Consider the following 17,885-nt stretch of genomic DNA (forward strand, 5'->3'; position numbering starts at 1 on the left):
TCCTTCTCTTTTCCCTGTTCTTAAAGACTCAAAACCCAAGGGAACCCTAGAAACTGCCAGCCTATTATATTAATAATAATGTGAATGTACATTTAGTGAGTACATGAGTAACTTCTCAGTTCAAAGTCAATTCCCAGGAAGTTTCAGATACAAGTCCATAGTGGGAGAACACCTTGTCATTTATTACTTTCCCCTTATTCCCATGTCACTTTGAAGATTCCCTGCTTGGGAAGATTTCCAATTAAATAAACATTAAAGATAATTTCCTACTTGACATTGTCACAAAGGTAAACAGAAGGAAAAGTGTGGGATCTGGATAAATGGATGAGATAATGGCTTGTTCAGAAATAATTTCCCATAATTCTTTAAAGTGGTTATTAATAAAGTTATGTGCCCTTGACATGTGACTTTCTCATTATCACAGATTCCATTATTTGTTAAATCCATATATGTGTCCTCAGTCAGTTAATTACTTACTGAGAAAACACTCCCTGATCAAGGCAAATCATTGAACAAAAAGAGTTTAATTGGGACAAGGCTTATATTTTTACAGAAGCCATCCATGATGATATTTCAGCAAGATGTCATCTTGTTGTAGTCCTTCAGAAGTGAGAGCTTTTCATACTGAACTACAAGTGGCAGGCAGAGAGCAGGACACAGACAGAAACTGAGAGAGAAAGTGCTAGAGAGACAGATTCAGAAATAGAGAGACCAAGACCAACAGAAACAATGATAGAATATGACAGATGAAGAGACAAAGACTACAGAATGTCTGGTCACATCATGTAGTCTTGGCATAACATCATCACAGCACACCCTCCTGTAATATAATTCCTATTAACAAGACCATACCCCCTTGGCATTCCCAGACAATTCCTCAATGGGGACTAAACATGAAAATAGATGAGCTTCAAGGTGACATTGCAATTCAAATCACCAGGAAGTAGAAAAAGATGCAGGGACATCTAGGCTAAAAGAACATAGTTATTCTGATAGTTTCTCATTCAATACAATGATTAACATCCCAGCAACTCCTAAGGTCTAAAGAACGAGACTGACAATCTAGTTTGGGGAAAATGTGAAATATTTCCATAATGAAGAATTATTCACCTAAGAAAATGTCATCAAAATATTTTCAGGCAAAAAGATGTAACCAGGAAAAAAAAAACATCCTGTGTTAAGTAACTAAAATGCAGAAAGACAAATATGGTGTGTGTATTCACTTATTAGGAGGTCTCCTAATATTCGGGGTTAAAGTTCCAATAGGCCATCTAATTGTGACCAAACCAGTCCTCCACCAGGAGGATTGAGTGGCAGCTATTTGAATTCTTGGGTCAGGACATCCTACTGAAATTTTAAAGCAACACATTTTATTCTTATTAAAATATATTGCTCTTTGTTCTGAATTGATAGATGACTACCATGTTCTTGGATCCACAGAGATGCTTCCTTCTCCATCAAATGACATAGCATACAGAGACCCACAGTGTGATATTATGCAAAGAGAGACTTTAAAACATCGAGCTGTAAATGGGCTTTTCCTATGAAATTCTCCATCCCCTCAGAGCTCTGGGTAGCCTGCAGGAGAGGAGGCAGGAAGAGTGCCATAAGGAGAGGGAATTGAGGATTAAATCAAAAGAATGCCCTGAGAATCAGGTCACTTAGGAAGATGATGCTGCCAGACATGATGAGACCTGAAAATCTATAGTCAGGTAGAAGAGGAGGTAGGATTTATCCTATCAGGGAAATAGAGAAAGAGCATAGGAGTAGAAGAAGGAGGGTAGGTGGGACTGGAAGTATAAGAGGGAGGGGGCAGCAGAGGGGAAACAAAGTGAACAAATCATAATAAATAAATACATAAGAAAAGCTGTGATCAAGGGGATCAAGTATAGAGCTCTTCTGGAATGATGGCTTCTTCTTGTGGTTGGTGATGGTGACAGGATGTAGCAAGGAGGAACTCAGTTTTCTTTAAGAGACTTGTCAGTGAGACTCTGATCATGTTTCAATGAGAATATGAACAACATATACTTCAATTGATATATTTTAAAGATACAAATCTTTTAGTGTGAAACACTGTAGCCATTTTAACTTGGGAGCAATGGAAATGGAGTGTAATGTATATTATATGAAATTACATAATCAATAAAAATAATATGCTGACAACTTTTTCAATGACTTTTTAACATGGAAAAATGATTCTGCTAATGGAGGACAGATTTTTGACAATATATGGCATGCTTTGCAGAAACTCATTATGGAGCAAGAGATCCTGACCATAAACAAGTGGTTACCCAGCTACCTCAGACCCCATAAGGTCAGGTGGCACCTTTGAACAAGCAGTTCTGGCACTAAAAATACTTTTAAAGAGTTTGTCTGGAGGACACAGATGCTATTGTGTCCTAGGCATATAACCAATTTCTTTGTCAAGAAGGCCCAGTTTTATTTTTAAACTCCAGGACCAGGAGGGTTCCTCACTGACCACTCAGTTGGACACAGCTGCTGATCCACTAATGTCAGCCAAGGCAAGTCTGTTCACAGAGAGTTGACAATACTAGTGTGGAACAGCATCAGATTTCAAAAAGTTTATTGCCCCTCAGTTCTCCTTTTACATATACTGCTCATTCTCTGTTACAGGTGTACCAGGCCCAGTAATTGATTGATTTCCTTCTTGTTTTCCTGCTCTTAAAGACTCAATACCCCAAGGGACCCTAGACCTTACCAGCCTATTATATCAATAAATTGTGAAGGTTCATATAGTAAGTATGCCAGGAACTGCTCAGTTCAAGGTCACCACGTAGGAAATTTCAGATCTAAGACCACAGTAGGAGATCAGCTTGTCATTGCGTACATTCCTCTTAATCCCACATCACTTTGAAGATTCCCTACTTAGGAGGCTCTCCTAAATAATAAACATTACAGTTTAATTTCTTACCTGACATTGTCACAGAGGTAAACAGGAATAAAGTGTGGGGCCTGGATAAAGGGATTAGATAAAGGCTTGTTGAATTTCCCAAGAAAAATTCACATGTGCCACAGGATCAAATATACTGGACACTGAGGAAAGTTTGTTCATTCATCTCCATGGAAACCTCAAGATTCACTCAGGTGCTGATTGGCTGAGAAGGAGAATGATGTCATGAAATAGGTGAGAGCTAGTATGAAGTTCAGTAGTCAGTTATTAAAAGGGACAAGCAGACAGAGTGCTTGAGAGAAAGGGTCATCAGCCCTACATGCCTCAATCTGGGCAGCTGAAAGCACACAACACAGAGATGACAGTTCCTGTGTACAAGAGTCTTAGTTCAGGAAAAGTGTCACATATTTCTTTCAAGTGGTCATTAATAAAGTCACAAGTGTGTGATTCACATCATCACAGATTTGAATATTATTTATTAAATGCACAGATATGTCCATGGTCAGTGAATTACTTAGTTTGAAAATGCTCTTGAACAAGGCAACTCATTGAACAAAAAGTGTTTATTTGGGAACTTGCTTATATTTTTACAGAGACCATTCAGGATATCAAGTCACCAAGCAGTCATCTTCTTATAGTCCTTCACCAGACCTGACAGCTTTTCACCCTGAACCTTAAGCAGCAGGCAGAGAGAGGGAGACTGACAAATAGAGATAGAGAAAGAGCTAGAGAGACAGATTCAAAAATAGAAGTAGACCAACAGAAACAAAGATAAAATGTGACAGAGACTCCCTACTGTCTAGTCACTCCCATTAGCATATCAATCTCAAGGAACATCCTCCTTTAATAACTCCAAAAGGAATTGTATTTTTTCAATATTTTTTCTTTTTATTTTTATTAATTTCACTTTATTCACTTTTCATCCCCCATAAGCTACTCCCCACACCACCTTCCCTCCACCTTCTCCACACATGCCTAATTCCAAGTGCACTAATAGAGGATATCTTCCTCTCCTTCATTGTGATACTAGTCTATCAGATCTCATCAGTAGTGACTTCTTTGCCTTCCTCTGTGGCCTGGTAAGGCTGCTCCCCCATCACAGTGAGGTGATCAAAGAGCAGGCCAATAAATTCATGTCAGAGGCAGTCCCTGTTCCTATTACTGTGGAACCACCTTGAACACTGAAATGGAATGGGCTACATCTGTGCATGCATTCTAGGTTATTTCCAAGCATGGTATTTGGTTAGAGTATGAGTCTTAGGAAAGACCCCTGTGCTCTTTTTTTTTTTTTTTTTTTTTTTTTTTGGTTCTGTTGCTCTCCTTGTGGAGCTCCTGTCCTCTCCCGATCTTACTATTTTCCCCCTTCTTTCACTAGATTCCATGCACTCTGCCCAACAATTGGCCATAAGTCTCAGCATATGCTATGATATTCTGCAGGCCAGAGCCTTTCAAAGGCTGTCTGTGGCTGGCTCCTAACTTGTTCCCTGTTTTCTCTTTCTTCTGATGTCCATCATTGCCTTTCTGGATAGGGATTGAGCATTTTAGCCAGAGTCCTTCCTCTTGATTAGTTTCTTTAGATCTAGAGATTTTAGTAGGTTGATACTATATTTTATGTCTATATGAGTGAATATTTACCATGAACTAGTGTTTACCAGCTATGTCAGACCACATGAGCTTAGGTGATACTTCTGAACAAGCAATGCTGGCACTATCACTATATTTGGAGAGTTTGCCTGGAGGACCACTGCAGGAAACATTGCTGCTCTTGTGTCCTAGGCATATGTTTCAGACCCATTGTCTGTTCTCCATCCCCAATTTTAACTGTAAAACCCAGGACCAAGAGGGTTCCTCACTGACCACTGATGAGGACAGAGCTGGTGATCTAGCCTGGTCAGCCAAGACAACCCTATTCATAGAGGATTGCCAACACTAGTGTGGAACAACACCAGCTGTCAAATAATATCTTGTCCTCAGTTCTCCTTTTGCACTCACTGAACTTTCTTTGTTTCATCCAATCCAGTCCCTGGAATTGTCTGGTTTCCTTCTCTTTTCCTTGCTCTTAAAGACTCAATACTCCATGGAACCCTAGGCTCAGCCTGCCTATTATATCAGTAAGAATGTGAAGGTACATTTAGTGAGTACAGGAGTACAGGAGGCTCAGTTCTAAATTCTAAGTTTGCTTCCCTTTTCCCTGTTCTTAAAGACTCAATACCCCAAGTAACCCTGGGGTCAGTTTGTTATTATATCAATAAAAATGTAAAGGTATATTTAGTGAGTATGCAAGTATACTCAGTTCAAAGCACAACCTAGTAAATTTCAGAATCAAAACCACAGTAGGAGACCACCTTGAGATTCATCAAAATTCCCTTAATCCCACATTCTTTGAAGCTTACCTAGTGAGTAAGCTGTCCAGTTAAATAAACATTGAAGTTTCATTTCCTACCTGAGATTGCCACAGGGGTAAACAGGAGTGAAGGTGTTGGATCTGGATAAAGGGATGAGATAAATGCTTCTTGGGTTTCACAAGAAAAATCACATGTTCAAATGATGAGAGATACTGGACACTGAGGAATGTTTGCTTACTCATATCCATGGAACCTCAAGATTCTCTCAGGTGCTGATTGGCTGAGACTGAGAATAATCTCATAAAACAGGTTAAACCAGTAAGAGTTTCAGGAGTCAGTTATTAAAAGGGCCAAGTGGACAGCCTGTTAGGAAATTTCATATCGAAGACAACAGGAGGAGTCATCCTTGTCATTCAGCACATTCCCCTTAATCCCACATCACATTGAAGCTTCCCTATGTTGGAAGCTGTGCTATTAAATAAACATTAAAGTTTCATTTCCTACCTGACATTATCACAGTTGCAAATAGGAGTAAAGGTGAGGGATTTTCATAAAGGAGTGAGTTAAAGGCTTGTTGGTTTCACAAGAATAAGTCATGTATGTGCAGGATAAGAGATACTAGACACTGAGGAATGTTTGTTTACTCATCTCTACGGACACCTCAAGATTCTCTCAGGTGCTGATTGGCTTAGATGTAGAATGATGTTATTCAACAGATTAAAGAATGTAAGAGTTTTAGGAAGCAGTTATTAAAAAGGCAAAATTGGACAGCTTGCTTGAGAGAAAGGCTGAGCAGCACTACATGCCTCCATCTGTGAAGCTGAAAGTGCTAGTATTTTGGAATACAGCCTGCTCCTGTGTTATCCAGCAACCTATGATGTCATCATGTGTCGCCAGCCAGGTGTTCACATCTGAAAGGTGTGGTTACCTTGCACCTTAAAGGGCCAACCCCGACATGTGATCTCTCTCCTACAATCTTTCTTTTCCTCTCTTACTCTCTCTTAGTTCTCTCTATTACCCTCTTACTCTTTCTCTCTGTCTCTGTTTTCTCTCCTTAGGTGCCCCTTCCCTTTTCTCTCTCTTTCTCTCTCTCCATGTCCTGCTTCCCCTTCTCTCCTAATAAATCTCTCACAGAGAATATTGGTTGACTCCTGCTTCTCCTTATTTTTTAACAGAAAGCACAAAACCCAGAGATGACAGTTCCTTTGTCCATTACTCTAAGTTCAGAAAAAGTGTCACATATTTTTTTTAATTTTTATTTTAATTTATTAAATACACTTTATTCAATTTGTCTCTTCCCATAAAATTCTCCCTCTTCCACTCCGAATCACACCTTCTCTCTCCCATCTCCACTTATGACCCTCCTCAAGTTCACTGTAGTGGAGGTCTTCCTCTCCTTCCTTCTGAACCTATTCAATCAAATCTCAACAGGGGTGGCTGCATTGTCATCTGCTGTGGACTGATAAGACTGCTTCCCCCTCAGGGGGAGGTGATCAAATATCAGGGTAATCAGTTCATGTCAGAGGCAATCCCTGATTCCATTAATATGGAATAAATTTGGACACTGAATTGCCATGGGCTATATCTGTGCAGAGGTTCTAGGTTATCTCTATGAATGGTAATTGGTTGTAGTATGGACCTCAGGAATGATTCCTGTGTTCAAAGTTTTTGGTTCTGTTTCTCTTCTTTTGGAGATCCTGTTCTCTCCAGATCTTTCTAATTCCTAATATTTCATGAGATTCCATTCATTCTTCCCAACAATTGGCCATAAATCTCAGCATCTGTTTTGATAGTCTGCAGGACACAACCTTTCAAAAGCCTTCTGTGGCAGGCACCTAAATTGTTCCCTGTTTTCTCCGTCTTCTGATTTCTATCCTTTTGTCTTTCAGGATGGGATTGAGCATTTTAGCCTGAGTCCTCCATCTTGTTTAGATTCTCTAGGACTAGAGATTTTAGTAGGTTTATGCTATATTATATGTCTATATATATATTATATGTATATATATGAGTAAGTATATACCTTATGTGTCTTTCAGCTTTGGGGATAGCTCACTCAGGATGACCCTTTCCAGTTACAACCATTGACCTGCAAATTTCATGATTTTTTTCATTGCTGAGTAATATTCAGTTGTGTAGATGTATTACAATTTCTGTATCCATTCTTCAGTTGAGGGGGATCTGTGCTGTTTCCAGCTTCTGGCTATTACAAATAAAGCTGCTACAAACATGGATGAGCAAATGTTCTTATTGTGTACTTGAGCCACTTTTGGATATATGCCTAGGAGTGGTTTATCTGGACCTTGAGGAAACACTATTCCTAGTTGTCTGAGAAAGCACCAGAATGATTTCCAGAATGTTTGTACAAGTTCACATTCCCTCCAGCAGTGGAGGAGGGTTCCCCTACTCCACAACCTCTCCAGCATGTGTTGTCACTTGAGTTTTTGATCATGATCATTCTGATGAGCGTAAGGAGAAATCTCAGGGTCATTTTGATTTGCATTTCCCTGATGGCTAATGACATTGAACATTCTTTTAAGTGTTTCTCTGCCATTCAATATTCCTCTACCAAGAATTTTTCAGTTTATCTCTGTTCCCCATTTTTAATTGGATTAGTTTATTTGTTGCTTTTTATCTTCTTTAGTTCTTTATATCTACTGGATATTATTCATCTGCCACATAGAAGCTTGGTGAAGATTCTTTCTCAATCTGTAGGCATTTGCTTTGCTTTGATGACAGTGTCCTTTGCTTTACAGAAGCTTTTCAGTTTCATGAGGTCCCATTTACCAATTGTTGCTCTTAGAGCCTGTGCTCTTGGTGTTCTGTTTAGGAAGTTGTCTCCTGTGCCAATGAGTTTAAGGCTCTTCCCCACTTTTTCTTCTAGAGGATTTAATGTGTCTGGTTTATGTTGAGGTCTTTGATCTACTTGGGTTTGGTTTTGTGCAGTGTGATAAATATGGATCTATTTGCATTTTTCTACATATAGACATCCAGTTAGAACAGGAGCATTTTTTGAAGATGCTATTTTTTTTTCCATTTTATGGTTTCCGCATCTTTGTCTAAACTCAGGTGTCCATACGTGTGTGGGTTTATTTCTGGGTCTTCTATTTGGTATTATTGATCCACCATTTAGTTTCTATGAAAGTACCATGCAGTTTTTATTACTATTGCTATATAGGACAGTTTGAGATCAGGGATGGAAATACCTCAAGAAGATCTTTTTTATTGTAGAGGACTATTTAGCAATTCTGGGTTTCCTGTTTTTCTATATGAAGTTCAGAATTTTTTCTTTCAATTTTTCTGTAAAGACTTGTGTTGGTAATATGATGGGAATTGTATTGAACCTGTAGATTGGATTTGGTAAGATGGCCATTTTTACTATGTTAATCCTGCCAAGCCATGAGCATGGGAGATCTTTACATCTTCTGATATCTTCTTCTAATTCTTTCTTCAGAGTCTTGAAATTTTTTCCATAGAAGTCTTTGGTTTGCTTGTTTAGCATTACACCAAGGTGCTTTATGTCTTTTGTGGCTTCCTGAAGTGTGTTGTTTCCCTAATTTCTTTCTCAGGGCTATATATATATATAAATATATATATATATATATATATATATATATATATATAAAATTATATATATATAATTTTTTTTGGTGTTAATTTTGTATCCTGCCACTTTGCTGAAGTTGTAGGAGTTTCCTGGTAGAATTTTTGGGTTTGCTCAGGTGTTAGTATTTTGGAACACAACCTGCTTCTGGGTTGCCCAGCAACCTATGATGATGTCATGTGTTGCCAGCCAGCCAGATGACCACACCTGGAAGGCGTGGTTACCGTGCCCCCTTAAAAGGGCTGATCTGACACATGCTCTCTCTCTTAACTCTTACACCCTCTCTTATTTTCTCTCTCTTACACCCTCTCTTTACACTCTTCTCTTCTTTTTCTTTCTCTCTGTCTCTTGGGGCGCCCCCTCTTTCCCCTTCCCTTTTCCTCTCTCTTCCCCCACCATGTCCAGCTACCCACTTCCTCCATATCCTTCCAATAAACCTTTTTGAAGAGAATATATAGGTTGTCCCCCATGCTTCTTCCTCTTTATGATTAATAACATTGGTGTGTTGCCTGTACAGTATGGTTAAAACGGATTTTCTCTGCTCTCACCTCTCCCTCCTGTGAGCTGCTGAGACGCCATCACCACTGCCCCTCTCCTGGCCAGTGGCTATCGCTGCCACTGCTGCTGTCTCTGGGGACCTTGCGCGGAGGCTGCGAGCCGAGTGGAGGCCGCCACAAAGCAGGAGACCCAGGCTGGCTTGACCGGAACCAACTACGCCCCTGGCCTGGTGTGAACACCCATGGCTGCAGCCTCTCCCGCCTGCCATCCCAAACCCTTTCCCCCAAGTCCTGCCGCCATGTGCTGCTTTGCCGCAGGCACTTGGGCCCGGGTCTATGTGCAGGTGAACAGCCTGAGTCGTGCCAGTACTGGCCACCGACAGTGCTCCTGAGTTGCGGAGACACACAACTCAAAAATCAACTTTTCAGAACTTGGTATGGTGTTTTGTGGAAGTTAAATTTCCTGTGGGATGCCCACAGCTGCCTCCATCTAGGTTTTGGGGGAAAATGGGTGGGCCATTTCTTCACCATAGGCTTTCTTGTGGCCAGTGCCATCTTAGGTTCGGGCAAAAAGGCCCCGCCTCCCGTGTGTGGTTCCTGGCAGCCCTCTCTATGCACTGGGCTGCCCCGACCAAGCTGCCTGGGCTGCAACTGACTGCTCCTTCTTGCTATATGCTTCACGCTCTCACCAACCTGTTTTGCTTTGCACTTCTAAGCCTTTCCCAAACTTTAAAAATAAAATAAAATAAAATAAAATAAAATAAAATAATATTTTCTCCCTCATTTCTGTACACTTTACTCTTTACTCTTATATTTTAAATTCCTTATCTAATGCTTTATATAATCTTCTCATTGGATTTGCATTTATAAGTCTTAATCATAATTAACTGTTTATCTTATCTTTTAGACTTATCTTTAGACAACAAGCCTCATTTCAAGTTGGTATGGATTTTTATAAAATTTCAAAGTTGCATTTTACTATCTTATAATTCAACCCTGCTTCAAAATAAATTTTATATAATAATAAAATTTCAAAGTTATAACTATCTATTCAAATTGAGTTGGTTTAAAATATAAGACTGTTACTGTCTCCTACTATATGTTACTCAAATATAATTTTAAAATTGCTTTATACTGTTCTGCTCGGGTTCATTGTTACGTACAAATTTTTTATCAATATTTTAAATTAAGATCTATTGATTTTAGAGGTATTTATTTAGGTTAAAAATGGGTCAATTTGCTACATCTCTACTATCAAAAGGTTAAAATATGCTTGGTTAATTTTAAATTTGGTTTATGCTGTTCTGCTAAATTGTTGATTTAAAACTTATAGCTCAAGGGTTCTTTATTATGTACAAGTTGTTTGCCAATATTCTAAAATTAATATCTATTAACTTTTAAAAATATACTTATATTAACACTGTTTCAATTTACTATATCTCTGCTATCAAAAGGTTAATATAAGCTTGGTCTTACTCTCTTAAAATGATGTTATTAATATGTAGTATAGCCTTAGACTATTACAAGCTGTAATCTTTTATATATTAAATCATATAAAAACTCGTATGCTATCACTTTAATAACTTATATTCATAACTTTTAAGCCCTAACTTAGCAAGGACAAAACCTAAACTCTTAATATTTACTGGTTAACAAATGCAGGTTAATAGTCATTTCATACAGATTTATAGTCCTGCAGGTGCAAACATGGTCTCACTGCAATTTTTAATATACAGCTGAGGATGGTCATTGAGTCACCATATAGGAGTTGGTAAAAAGTGAGCCGTCCTGAAGGGTTCTAAGACCTAGCTGCGCTGAGACTGCTGGCATTCCCGCAAGAGGTTTGCATAGCCAAAAAGTCCATTCTGCCAGGTGACGCAGCCAAAGTGGATGATGATCTTGCTGCTGCAACAGGCCAAAGCTGGCTGCTGGCAAATTGAACTCTGGAAGTTAAAATGCTCCCAAGCAGGCTTGAACTCTGTGCTCAGCCATGGAGGTTCAACCCACACAATAGCACAGACACTTCCAGCTTTCTAGCTTGTTGGCCTGGTGGAGGACAGGAGGCTGGCTCCTCGACTTAACAACCTCCACATCTCTCGCACAGGTCTATTTTTGACCTCAGAATGAGGTCCCGCGGACATATTGCCAACTTCTGTGTTGGGAGCTGTCAGTTGACTTCCCAGTTCTCTTCATATGCAGGAGAACCAGACCTTAAGCCTAAGTATTAGAGCTGCTATTTTCAGGCCTAGACACAGTTCAGACTCAAGAAAGAGGCCTAAATGAAACCTTTTACTATCCCTTTAGCTAAAGGACAATAAATGTTCATAGAAGTTTCAACTATTTCTCCTGGTAAATAACTAAATACAAAGATTCCTCTCAAAAACATATTTGAGAGATGTCTTAAGGTTAATAAATACAAGTTATACATGTTTGAGAGTCTAAAAATGTGTGTTAAGGTTGGTAATGCAACTTATAAATGTTTGAGGGTTCTAAAAATGCTTTAAGGTTGATAAACACAAATTATAAAGATTACAAGGTCTAAGGTGATTTAAGGTATCTTAAATAGGTAAAAAGGCTTACTATTTCTTCCTGTTGTTATGCTACTGTTGTTATGCTACTGTTATATTAACTGTCCAGACTTTTGACCTTTATTAATAGGGCTCTAATTTATTAATCTAACTCTAATACCAAAACATTCCACTATACCACCATTACACTCTTATGGTCCTAAGCTCAAGATTGTAAGCCTCCATAATATGTATGCTTATACTAAAAGTTAAGATCAAGTGAGATTCCCTTTTACTTCATAAAAGGCTTTTGCCTTTTCAGAGTTCACCTTAAAAAGTACTTATGCTGTTAACACATATGTATGTCTACTGCCTCTTTCTCAATGCACACTACAATTGTGATACTAACATGTCTAAATTTGTATCTCCTTCTTAAAACTTCCTTTCCTGGCTACCAGACTGCTGTTTACTGTATGCAACCAGTAACTAGATTGTTGAGTTCACTCCATTTTCTCAGCATTTCTTGGTAGGGAAAGCTTGACCTCAGAGCTCTGGCAACTTCCTACTTTTGAGACAAAGGGACCTCCCCTCAACCATAGCCTTAATTGTCTAGGCTTGACCCTCTATGCTGACCTCCATTTTAGGGCCACACTCTGCCTTGGGCCGTATGTCCCCTCTTGCACACAGTTCCTTCTCGCTGTTCACTTGCCCTCTCACCTGCTCATGCTCATGGACCTCTCCACCCACTCATGGGCCCTCTCTCTCTCTCACTCGTTCATGGAAAGAGCTAGTGCTAAGCAAACTATCATGCTTCACCCATGCCACTGGGCACTATGCCCTGGTCCCTGGCCAAGAGCTGAGGAGCTATTGGACAGGTAGCACCCATCTTTCTTGGAGTCACACTTTCCCTTGGAACACCACTGGAAGGTCTTGTCTTCTCTGCCCCCAATACAAGATGCCCAGATGCCCATGCTCCAGATAGGATCTCCTCTGGAGAATTTTAAGTTTCTACACCTAGTGCCAGCTGGCATCAGGGCCTCTAAGTTTACACACTTCTGTAATTAAATCTCACCTCAATGACAGGTCTAAAACAAAGCCTTCTTTAAATATTGCTAGTGATTGGTTAAATAAAGGTTCTTCAGGTAGACAGAGGTTCCCATGTACAGGCCTCATCGATCCAAACCTTTCAATGTATACCTACAGGATTTTTTCCCTACTCAACTTTTATCTTTTGCCTATATATGTGTTTCAGTGTCCTGCCAGACACAGATGTTTCCTATAGCCACAACAGTGCCAAAGAAGCTATAGGTGTTCAACTCTGGCCTCCGGGACTTCCAACAATTGCAGGTGTTCAGCTCTGACCTCACAGACTTCAAACAGGCTGGATCTGCACCTTCCCTCCTAGTCACTGATGTTCTTGCAGACCCTGGAAAGCATCAAAGCAGCCTATTCTTCCTGGACTTGGCCAACATTTTAGACTTTTGACCTCCCTACAGCACCCACAGTGTCAGCAGAAAGTAGCCAGAGTAGAATCTATGCCTATAATTCACTTGTTGAAATGGTGTGCTTCAGGACAAGGACAGGCAGCGCCAGGTTCTCCCAGTGTTCCCCAGTCCCTACCTGCTGCCTTGCATGGCTGGCAACTCTCTCTATTGATAACCCTTTACCCTAAATTTTCCAGGGCAGAGGCTTCCCTTACTCTTGACCTTGCAATCTGACCATTTTGTGGCTATAATTCTTCTCTCTCTCAACCTTTTGCATGACAACCAAGAACTGCTTCCAATGAGCCTAAAATCATATACTTTAACTTACTTTATAAAAAGTAGCCCAAGCTCCCCATTTTTAATTATAGAAAAAGGGAGGAATGTTAGTATTTTGGAACACAACCTGCTTCTGGGTTGCCCAGCAACCTATGATGCCATCATGTGTCACCAGCCAGCCAGGTGACCACACCTGGAAGGCTTGGTTACTGTGCCCCCTTAAAAGAGCCAATCCAACACATGGTCTCACTCTTACTCTTACCCCCTCTCTTATATTCTCTCACTCTCTTCTCTCTCTCACTCTATCTTATGCTCTTTTTCTTTCTCTGGGGTGCCCCAATCCCTCTTTCCATCTCTTTCCTCACCATGCCCTGCTACCCACTTCCACCATACCCTCCTAATAAACCTCTCGCAGAGAATATCAGTTGTCTCTCTGCTTCATCTTTTTTTAATTAATAACATCAGGTATACAATCTTATCATCTGAAAATAGTGATACTTTGACTTTTTCCTTCTGATTTAGATTCCTTTGATCTCCTTCAATCTTCTTATTGCTCTAGCATGGACTTCCATAAACTGCGTTGAAGAGGTGTGGAGAAAATGGGCAGCCTTGCCTTTTTCCTGATTTCAGTGGGATTGCTTTAATTTTCTTTCCATTTATTTTGATGTTGGTTGTAGGCATGCTGTATATTTCCTTTACTATGTTTAGATATGTGCCTTGTATCTCTGATCTCTCCAAAACTTTAAACATGAATGGATGTTTGATTTTGTCAAATGCTATTTCATTATCTAAGGAAAGTATCAAGTTTTTTGTTGTTGTTGTTGTTGTTTGTTTGTTAATATTGATTTCCTTACATTGAAAAACCCCTGCATACCTGGGATGAAACCTACTTGGACATAGTGGATGATATACTTGATGTATTCTCATATTCAGTTTGCAAGTATTTTATTGTGTATTTTTCCATCAATGTTCATAAGGGTGATTTGCCTGAAATTTTCTTTTTTTGTTGGGCCTTTGTGAGATTCATGTACCAAGGTGACTGTGGCTTGATAGTGTTTTTTTTTTTTTTTTTTTTTTTTCTGTTTATATTTTGTGGAATAGTTTGAAGATAACTGAAGTTAGCTCTTCTTTTAAGGTCTGGTAAATTCTGTGCTGAGACCATCTGGTCCTGGGCTTCTTCTTTTTTTTTTTTTTTCTTGGATTGAAGACTTTTGATGACCACTTCTATTTCTTTGGGGGATATAGGATTATTTAATTGACTTACCTGTTCTCGATTCAATTATAGTAAGTGAAATCGATCAAGAAAATTGTTTGTTTCACTTAGATTTTGCAAATTTTGTGGTATGTAGGCTTTTGAAGTAAATTCTAATGATTGTTTGGATTTCCTCAGTGTCTGTAGTTATATCCTCCTTTTCATTTCTAATTTTGCTCATTTGGATGGTGTCTCTCTGGCTTTTGGTTTATCTTGTTGATTTTCTCAAAGAACCAGCTCTTTGTTTCATTGATTCTTTGAATTGTTTCATTTGTTTCTAATTGATTGACTTCAGCCCTGAGTTTGATTATTCCCAGCTGTGTACTCTTCTTTGATGTGTCTGCTTCTTCTTTTTCTAGGGTTTTAAGTGAGCCATTAAGTTGCTTGAATGCACTGTCTCAAGTTTCTTCTTGAAGGCACTTAAGGCTATGAACTTTCCTCTTAGCACTGCTTTTATTGTGTCAGTAAGTTTGGGTATGTTGTGCCTTTATTTTCATGAAATTCTACAAAAAAAAACTTTAATTTCTTTATTTCTTCCCTGATCCAGCTGTCATTTGGTATCAAGTTGTTCAGTTTCCATGTGTATGTAGGCTTTTTGCTATTTCTGTTGATGTTGAGTTCCAGCTTTATTCAATGGTGGTCAGATAAGATACAAGGAAGTATCTTGTATCTGTTGAGGCTCACTTCATGATCAACCATATGGTCTATTTTGGAGAAGGTTCCATGAGGTGCTGAGAAGAAGGTAAATTCTTTTGTGTTTGGGTGTAAAGTTCCTTAAATATCTGTGAGGTCCATTTGCTTCATGATCTCTGTTAGAGACATTGTTTCTTTGTTTAATTTCTGCTTTGTTGACCTGTCTTTTTTGAGAGTGGGGTGTTTAAGTGTCCCACTATTAATGTGTAGCTTAAGTTTTATTAATGTTTCTTTTACATATGTGGCTGCCCTTGTATTTGGGGCATAGATGTTGAGGATTGTGATGTCTTCCTGGAGAAATTTTCCCTTGCTGAATATGAAGTGTTCTTGCCTATCTATTTTATTAGATATTAGAATGGCTACTCCTGCTTGCTTCTAGGGTCCATTTGCTTGGAAAGCTGTCTTCCAGCCCTTTACCCTCAGATAATGTCTGAATTTGTGACTTAGGTGTGTTTCTTGTATGCAACTGATTGCTAGGTCTTCTTTATGCATCCATTCTGTTATTGTGTTTCTTTTTATTGGAGAATTGAGTCCATTGATATTGAGAGAGACTAATGACCAGTGTTTGTTAGATCCTTTGATTTTTTTATTGTTTGTGGTAGTAAGTTTGGGTGCTTGGTTGCTTTTTGTTTTATTATATTGAGGTTAATTATGTTCTGTGTTTTCTTGAAAGTAGTTGGTTTTCTTGGGTTGTATTTTTCCTTCTAGTGTCTTCTGTAACACTGGATTTGTGTGCAAGTATTATGGAAATTTGTTTTTGTCATTGAATGATTTGTTTTCTCCGTCTGTGAGGACTGAGAGTATTGCTGGGTATAATAACCTATGCTGACATCTGTGTTCTCTTAGGGCCTACATGATATTCATCCATGCCTTCTAGCTTCCATAGTTTCTGTTGAGAAGTCAGGTGTGATTCTAATGGATTTGATATTATATGTTATTTGGGCTTTTTCCCTTGCAGATTTTAGTATTTTTTATTTACTGTTTTGATTATTATGTTGCAGGAAGATTTTCTTTTCTGGACTAATTTATTGAGTGTTCTGTATACCTCTTGTATTCTTATTGACCTCTACTTTAAGTTGGGGAATATTTTTTCATTGATTTTGTTGAAAATATTTTCTGGGCCTTGGAGGAGGGAATCTTTTTTTCTCTATTCCTATTATTTTTAGGTTTTGTCTTTTTATGTTGTCTTGAATTTATTGCATGATCTTTGTCAGGAATTTTTTTAGATTTAACATTTTCTTTGACAGATACATCGATTTCTTCCATTATATCATCCATACCTGAGATTCTTTCTTCAATCTCTTGTAGCCTATTCCTTATGCTTAGCTCTGTAGTTCCTGTTTTCTTCCCTAAGTTCTTTCTTTCCACAAATTCCTCTATTTGTGTTTTCCTTAATTTCTAAAAAAAAAAAAAAGAAAAAAATGGAATGCTCCACGAATTTGGATCTCACCCTTGTGTATGGGCCTTGCTAATACTCTCTCTATTGTTCCAATTTTAGTATATGTGCTCCTGAAGAGAGCATTACATATTTCTTTGAAGTGGTCATTAATAAAATCACATGTCTGTGACTTGAGTTTCACAGTATCACAAATTCCATAATTATTTATTAAATGCACAGATATGTTCTCAGTCGGTGAATTATTTTCTGTGAAAATGCTTCCTGACCTAGACAAATCTTTGAACAAAAAGAATTTAATTGGGACATTGCTTATATTTTTACAGAGACCATCCATGATGTCTCATCAGCAAGCAGTCATCTTGTTTTAGTCCTTCCCAAAACTGAGAGATTCACAAGCAGCAGGAAGAGAAATGGAGACTGAAAGTGACAGAGAGAGCTAGAGAGACAGATTCAGAAATAGAGAGATGGAGCCAATAGAAACAAAGATGTAAAGTGACAGAGACCTAGAGACAGAGACTCCATTCTCTCTGGTAACTTTCTTTGGCATATCAACCTCAAAGTACACTATCCTATAATATAAATCCAAAAGGAATTATATTTTTTAATATTTTTATTTTAAATTTTATTAATTACACTTTATTCACTTTTACCCCCCCGAAGCCCCCGCTCCTTCTTATCCCACCTTCCCTCCCCATTCTCTACACATGACTCTCCCAAAGTCACTGATAGCAGAGGTCTTTCTTTCCCTCCTTCTGATCTGAGTCTCTTCTGATCTCTTCAGAAGTGGCTGCATTCTCTTTCTGTGTGGCCTAGCAAGGCTGCTCCCCCATCACATTGAGTTGATCAAAGAGCAGGCCAATCAGTTCATGTCAGAGGTAGTCCCTGTTACCCTTACTATGGAACTCACTTGGACACTGATC

At 38.8% G+C, this 17,885-nt stretch overlaps 1 non-coding gene across 1 annotated transcript; it reads right to left on the minus strand.

Moving 5' to 3' along the window:
• Window positions 1-16,981: 16,981 nt before the first annotated feature.
• Window positions 16,982-17,088, minus strand: LOC132651777 (U6 spliceosomal RNA). Its single transcript, XR_009589341.1, has one exon. It is a non-coding gene; the product is annotated as a U6 spliceosomal RNA (small nuclear RNA).
• Between the last annotated feature and the right edge of the window lie 797 nt (window positions 17,089-17,885).

This window comes from Meriones unguiculatus, assembly GCF_030254825.1.
Source record: "Meriones unguiculatus strain TT.TT164.6M chromosome Y unlocalized genomic scaffold, Bangor_MerUng_6.1 ChrY_unordered_Scaffold_25, whole genome shotgun sequence".
Lineage (NCBI taxonomy): Eukaryota > Metazoa > Chordata > Mammalia > Rodentia > Muridae > Meriones > Meriones unguiculatus.